The following is a 7,992-nucleotide window of genomic DNA, read 5'->3' as shown; positions in this document are numbered from 1 at the left end:
GACGAGCTTGACTGAGATCGGAAAAGCTTGGACTTCTACCTCTCGGGAGAGACGAAAACGCATAAGAGGATCTTAGATCGGAAAATATCATCGGAGATGACGCTGGTGAAAGGGTCGGGTATGTCGCCGGAAATTTCTTCGGTGTTTGTTGTTCAGAAACTCTTTTTCTGCTCTTTCTTCTTTTTCCTATTTTGTGTTTGCCATTTTTTACAGATAACCGACATGATTTGCTCTTCACTGTTGGATTTGGAATGGGTGAATGAGTTGGGTATAGTGTTGAATGTGGTGTATGATAAATGTATGATTGTGGGGGAATAGGGGAAATGTTCCAAGGATATGAGTAATGAGTATGTGGTGAAAAACCATGGTTGAAATACAAACTTGGTGATGAAGATCCAACATGAGTGTAACAAGGTGTAAAAAGCTCCCATGGAAATGATGGAAAGGATGGTGTGGTAGGAGTGGTGTCTATGTTGGAGTAGTATGGAAATGAAGGTGTATGATAAGGGTAATCCATAGGAGGATTTGAGTACATGGATGAAAGCACCAATTGATAGGAAGATTCCTATCAAGACTATAAAATTAGGGTTTTCTAACTAAAAGGGGAAGAACATTAAAAGTAAAGGAAATTAAAATAAAAGATAACTTTGATTTTCATTGATTTTTGCCATCTCTTAATGAGTACATATATAGTAGTAGAGGATAATAACTAAAGGCCCAATACTACTTAAAGCCCAAACTATCCTAAGAATATTCTAGAAAGCATCATAATATAAAACAATTCCTAATACATCCAAATACCAATAAAACTCATTTAACTAATAATAAATTATTTTATTAATCTCCCTATCAGCTTTCTATTAACGCACAGCCACCATCGTGTGAGGGGTAAGTTTGTTCCTTTTCCCGGCTATTTTTTTATTGTTCTGTTATCTTGATTTAAGAGAGAGAGATCTGATTTGGAAGGATTATTGAAAGGGAGAAAATGAAAGAGATGTTAGAAACATAAGTGATGGAGAGGGTGAGTAAAAACAACCAGTTGTTGTTCCCTTCACGTAAATCACTTATAAAATGATTTTTTATTATCACCACGTGTCAGCATGTCATTGAATGATGGATTTTAATTGGTCGGTAGCGCCTCTTTATTCTTATTACTTAGGATTTTGTTTCTTAATTTCAAACTAGGTTTAGTTTTTCATTATTATTATTATTGTTAGTTTTTTTTCTTTAGTTAGTCTATATGCAAATATAATTTAACTAATTGTATTTGTCAAATAAATTTAGGTGATTTAGCTTTTAAAACAATAAAAAAAATTCAACCTTTTCTCGAATAAATGTGATGGGTGGGTTTCACATTTCACCATATATTCGAATTGGTCGACTTCTGATGTCGCACCGATCAATTACTCAAAACACGATTGAATTCATTGAAAATTGGTTTATGCCTAGAGCAATAATCAAACGCTACCGCTAAAAATGTGGTAAACGAATCAAGTCGAATTTCTTCGCCTCGAGCGAATTAATTCTAATAAAGATTACTCTTCTTTCAATCGACCCCCCGAACTACGAGACTCTGATTTCTCTCATCTTTTGATGGAGATACGTAGGCACACGGTTGCAAAACCAAGGCGAGTCACCTAATAAACAAACATGAGTCAAATTTCTTCGCCTCGAGCGAATTAATTCTGATAAAGATCAAGATTCTTCATCAAGAGTCAATCAACTCACCTACCCTTTAGTCTTAGGATTTTCAATTTTGTTTGATGTTTCTATTATTTTTTTTCTATGGATATTTATACATTTATTTCGTTATTTCTGTTCTGTATATATAATTATCATTTTATTATACTTGTTGGTGGGATTATATATGTATATGTTATAAACCTTAAGTTTGGGAATTATCATTAAGACCAAAGGAGACTTGCATTGCCTACGGGTCTTAGTGATAATTTCACTCAGAGTGGGTTAAATATCCGGAAATGTCCGAGACGAGGCTTGACTTTGTCGTGGGCAGGACTTGGTATTTAGCTGATCTCTTTGGGAACCTACCCCTAAAACTCGAACCTCATGGGTAAACGATCCTTCTAAAATCTAAAGAGACAAAAAGTCTCGGAGGCTACGAGGGACCCCATGAGACCTTTTTAGAACCACCTATGGGAAGGGTAGACTACCTTCCACCGTCATATTGAACCTACGAACCTAGGACTATATGATTTATGTTTTTTTATTGCCATAACTGCGTTTCAATGCTTTACTAACCCTGTCCCTAGCCTGTAGGGTTTTCTTTTCAGAAGAGCGTGTTCTTCCCACGAAGGACACTTTCATTAACACACATCGATTGGCCTCTCGATGGCCATGAGATCTAGTGATTATCTTGAACGATCACTAGGTTTTCTTTTTATGTCTTTATATTTTTATAATGACGTGTCCTTCCCACGAAGGACATCTTCGTTAATGCACGTCAATTGGCCTCTAGATGACCATGAGATCTGGTGACTGTCTTGAACGGTCACCATGTGCATGCTCCCGTGCATCCCCTAGCTTGTAGGGTTTTGAATTTCGGTTTATACATCTTTCATCCCAAGCCTGTAGGGATTCCACTTCGTCCGACATTGTCCTTAGATAGGTTTTGTTCTTCATAAGGAACCTACCCACGAAGGACATGAGATCTAGTGACTGTCTTGAACGGTCACCATGTGCTTTCTCCCGCGCATCACCTGACTTGTAGGACTTGGATTTCCGTTCATACATCTTCCATCCCTAGCCTGTAGGGATTCCACTCCGTTCGTCATTATCCTCAAAAGGTTGTGTTCTTCGTAAGGAACCTTCCCACGAAGGACATCTTCGTTAATGCACGTCTAACGGCCTCTAGATGGCCATGAGATTTGGTAACTGTCTTGAACGGTCACCATGTGCTATATCCCATGTACTCCCTAGTCTATAGGGATTTATATTGGTATGTCATAACATTTATCTTGTAAGGATTTAATTGGGTCTAATGTCGTCTTTAAACCCGTATAGGCTATCCTTAGGGTTATATCTATAATACGTCTGCATTGCATTGCATTGCACATAAGGAGGTCTAACATACACTGGGAAAAAAGGAGTCTTCTGCATACCCATGCATCCGCATTTTCATTTTCATACATTCATACGTTTGCACTTACATTTCAACCTGCGCCCTTATCCATCCTTCCTATGCTAGCCGATTTCCCGGGACTCGCGAAGAAACTCGAAAAAGGTCCTAAATTATGGAGAGAGAAGAATTAACTATTGGGGATTCAAATGAGCTTGGTTCTACAAGAAGAAAAGGACGCCCTTCACTGTACAAGCTACATGCCTGCCTACGCCTACGACTCAGATGTTGGGATTTACGAAGGATCTTATGAACAAACAAGAAAAGGCAAAAGAGGTTAAGTCTAAGGAAACTCATGAAGTTCTGGGTGACGAAAACCCGCCGCTAAGATTGATGTCAGGATTTGATCCTTTGAAGGATAAGTCATACTCACACTCCTCTAAGAGGACTATCCAATGCCACGAGGAAGGCTTACACGCCTCAGATATCATTTACGCATATACATACGAAAGACGACTGCCTATGTCTTCGCCTCAGATTCTGTTCTCATCAAAAATTCCCCTACGCTAAGATTAATTGCCCAGCGAGCAAAATTGGTATGCCAAAGGAGAGTTAGAGGTCACCCTTTACTTCTACAAGTCACAGAACTAAGAAGTAAAACAAAGTCATTGGATTAACAACGGAGATTGTCCCTAGGATTAATAGGTGTTTATCATGTCAAAATTGCAACCCCTACGATCGCTAAGTGTTACCATGTATAAGCGTTATACCTTCCAACTTACAATTCTAATAAAATAATCATGCATGTTTTGGAATTGATTCATTCCCTTCGCTCTTGCATTACGACATCTTTCCATTTTAACTCTTCGATTCTATTTCAACTTGCCACTTTCAATTATTAACAAACTTAAAGGAGAATAACAAAATATAAATAACTAAATTTTGCTAAACATATGCTTTCAATGTAAGACCGAGCTGATGAGGTAAGGAATTGTTTCAATCCCTAAACAGTGGAGAAATAAGGAGATAATCCGTAGTCAACCCCCTCGATCCAGGAGTTGGAGTTTGTTTTTATTTTTCAAATAAACCTTAATTTCAACCAGGGGCAGGGTAGATTTCGATTAATTCAATGGTGTATTTTGTGGTCAAGAGAATCAGTCAAACAAAGCAAAGGTTTAAGCATATCTCCTTCCCCGCGTTCATCCAAGATTGAGGAAGAAATGGAGATAACATTCACAACATCTTCTTCCTCAATACATCATTCGAGATCGAGGAGCATCTAAGTTTACAAACTAAAGTCAACATGGCAATCACATTATTCAAAATCCAAAAAGGAAATTTTCAAAAAAAAAAAAGAATTTCAAAAAAAGGGGCCCGCTAAGTCAGCTGTGAAACTCTATAAAGAAAACAAAAATTGACTTAGGAAAAAATCAGGGCATCCCGATGGACAAAATTCTTAAAGAATTGGCCCATGCAAAAATAAGGGATAAAAACAAAACAAAAGCGAAAAACAAAGGATAATCTTGGGACTGCTAAATCATTGAAGCTTCCCATTAATGCTTGGATCTCTACAACATTTTTGATTGGTGCTTGGATCTTTACTAATGCTTCCGCTCATCTTCGGAACTGAAACAATTCTTTTGCAAACGAAACACATCCATTGGATTAAACGAACTTTAGGATTGGAGAACATCAAGGAGAAAGGGGTGGGTTAAATAAATTTTGAGCCTTATATCCTGTGTTTCTTAAACTGCGAACCACGACCACGTTACAACCTTCAAAAGTCCTAATTGAAGCTCGGTCAACTACGAAAGCATACTTGGCATTAATTTGGTTAAACTGATTCCTATTGTTTGTTAATGGCTAACCACTTCACTTACTCAAACATCCATTTCTAATCATCCATTTCCAATTCATAACAAACTTCGATTTCAAAACTTGCATGTATTTCACGTTGGAATTACTTCTCAAAGGGTACAACTTTATCTACAAATACACACTTATCATCAAGGAGATCTCAAAATTGGTTTAATCAAAGGCGACCATTTCTAATAGTCTCTTGAATGGGGGAACCACGTCCAGGGGGTTCTCCTAACCAGGGGAAAAATCCCAATGATCATAGGGGTATACAAAGATCCTATTAACTAGCGGCATTCGCCCTAAAATCCAATCGACTTGGGTCGGGTCTCGAAGCAATAACACTCAGGGGCATATCTTTTACAAATCCAAATATTGGGGCAGTTCATATCTTAATGGTGGACCCGAGTTCCACTGTGAAGCAACTTCGAGTGCAAAATTAAAATACTCGGAGCAATCCGTATCAAATAGATACCACACCTTGGATAGCCCTCCATATCCCAGAGATTAAGGGCAGACCTTTCAACTATCAAAAATGGGGCTGCGCATATCAAGTTCACGACATGGCAAAATTCGAACCCCCTCTAAGGATACTTCCTTCATGTCTTGGAGATCAAGGGGCATATTTTTCAAAAGCTAATGTTAGGGACAAACACTACGAGGCCCAATCAAAAGGAGTGGATCCCAAGAGTCTTCCAATCAAGGGGTGTCGTATTACAAAACCAAGAATGGGGCTAGCCATCTCAAAATGTGTACTACGATAAAACTGCGTCCAAGCTCATATTAAGGCGAACCTCCACAAAATACCCAACAAACTGAAGCAAGACATACGATGAAAGGAAAGGATATCCTCATACTTTTACAGTCCCCGATAAATCTCTTTCCCACTACTACGATCTTCGAATTCAAAAGCTGGTATTGGGAAGTCACGCTAGCATCACACCCTCATAAACAACCTTATTACATTAAGCAAGCTATCTACGCTTTGGTTATCCACGACCCATCATTGGGGCATTATTTAAACATACTAAGTCATGCATCACACATTGATTAAAACATCCCATACATCAAAATGTCTAGACAATTCAAAAAAACAAAGGGTACCAGGGGATTGGTTCAGGACCTAATGGTCTAGAAGGAGACTGAAACCTGAAGTTCCGCTCGAAAACATTCTACGCATAAGCATTACTAGTCGGCATGAGCATAGTCGTTGCATGGTTTAAACAAATTCAATGGGTTATAAGGAGATAAAATCTGGGGATCACCATATATGCATACACATCAGCATACATACATACGCATTAGCATTAGCATATACATACCAACTAGCACGCACATATAGGCATTTATCAATCAACATATACATAAGCATAATCATCATGCATTCAAACCTGGTCTAAGAACCGGCATGTCGCATCATTAGATCTTCGCTCATAAACATGCGCGCGCGAGCATCATCTTCATACATCAACAGGATACCGTAAATAAAATCCTCTTACACATATAACATTTACATTACACATACAGACAGTTCATGCATCTACATTGTACAAACGTTAGGGTCACATGCATGTATAGCCGTTATATGTAGGTGCACAATATTTATACAAGCATTATACATAATACATTTTACACGCTACGCTTTACACACTACATTTTACACACTACGTTTTACACGCTACGCTTTACACACTACATTTTACACACCACGCTCTACACGCTACGCTTCATGCACGCTAGGCTTCATACACGCTACGCTCTGTGCATACACAATGTACATCACCAAGTTACTGGTCCTTATACTTTTGACTTTTGCGTATGTGTCAAGAAATTTATAAAGATGATCTTGCAAGCACTATAGCAGGTGAATCTTTTTATGCAGATAAGCTTGCTAGCTCTATAGCAGGTGAATCTTTTTTATGCAGATAAGCTTGTTAGCACGATAGCAGGTGAATATTTTTATGCAGATGATCTTGCTAGCACTATAGCAGGTGAATCTTTTTATGCAGATAAGCTTGCTAGCACTATAGCAGGTGAATCTTTTTTATGCAAATAAGCTTGCTAGCACGATAGCAAGTAAATCTTTTTATGCAGATAAGCTTGCTAGCACTATAGCATGTGAATCTTTTTACGCAGATGATCTTGCTAACACTATAGCAGGTGAATCTTTTTATGCAGGTAAGCTTGCTAGCAAGATAGCAGGTAAATCTTTTTATGCAGTTAAGCTTGCTAGCACGATAGGAGGTGAATCTTTTTATGTAGATGATCTTGCTAGCACTATAGCAGGTGAATCTTTTTATGCAGATAAGCTTGCTAGCACTATAGCAGGTGAATCTTTTTTATGCAGATAAGCTTGCTAGGACTATAGCAGGTGAATCCTTTTTATGCAGGTAAGCTTGCTAGAACTATAGCAGGTGAATCCTTTAATACGCAGGTAAGCTCGCTAGAACTAAAGCAGGTGAATCCTTAATGCAAGAGTTTACGAATCTTCGCTATGTAAGTCTCAAGCTTTAGCCAGATGATTCTTTACATCACTCCTATACACGCACAAGGTGAATTTAGGGGTCTTCCATTATTTAATCACTCTTCGATCCAAAAAGTGTGAGAGCGGCGTATTCTCACGCCATTCGATCCAAGAATAATTAAATAGGGGCAACTGTCATACCCCAAAATTTGCCCTATTGCTATTACATTTTATTAACAATTACGTAGTACAAATTCTACAAGGGGTGTATATCAAACCAGTGGGCTTGACATCTTGATTGACAAACCCATTTCAAAAGAGTAACCATTCTCTAAATTGTCCAATTCAAAAGATAGGAGTATACATTAAGTAAAAGTGTGTATTTAATTGGGCTTATTATTCATAAGAATATGAGGCCCAATTTTAGGATTCAAAATTATTTTTAAACTTGGGTTTTATAAACTTCCTCGGTTTATCTACAATATTTTGGATTTTGTAATTATTTTTTTCTATAAAAAATATAATAGTTTACTCTTAAATTATTTATTTTAATAAATAGAAAATATTTGTCTATGCTTCATACACTTTTAATTGG

This window comes from Vicia villosa, linkage group LG4, assembly GCF_029867415.1.
Source record: "Vicia villosa cultivar HV-30 ecotype Madison, WI linkage group LG4, Vvil1.0, whole genome shotgun sequence".
NCBI lineage: Eukaryota > Viridiplantae > Streptophyta > Magnoliopsida > Fabales > Fabaceae > Vicia > Vicia villosa.
Note: the sequence above shows the minus strand (reverse complement) of the source record.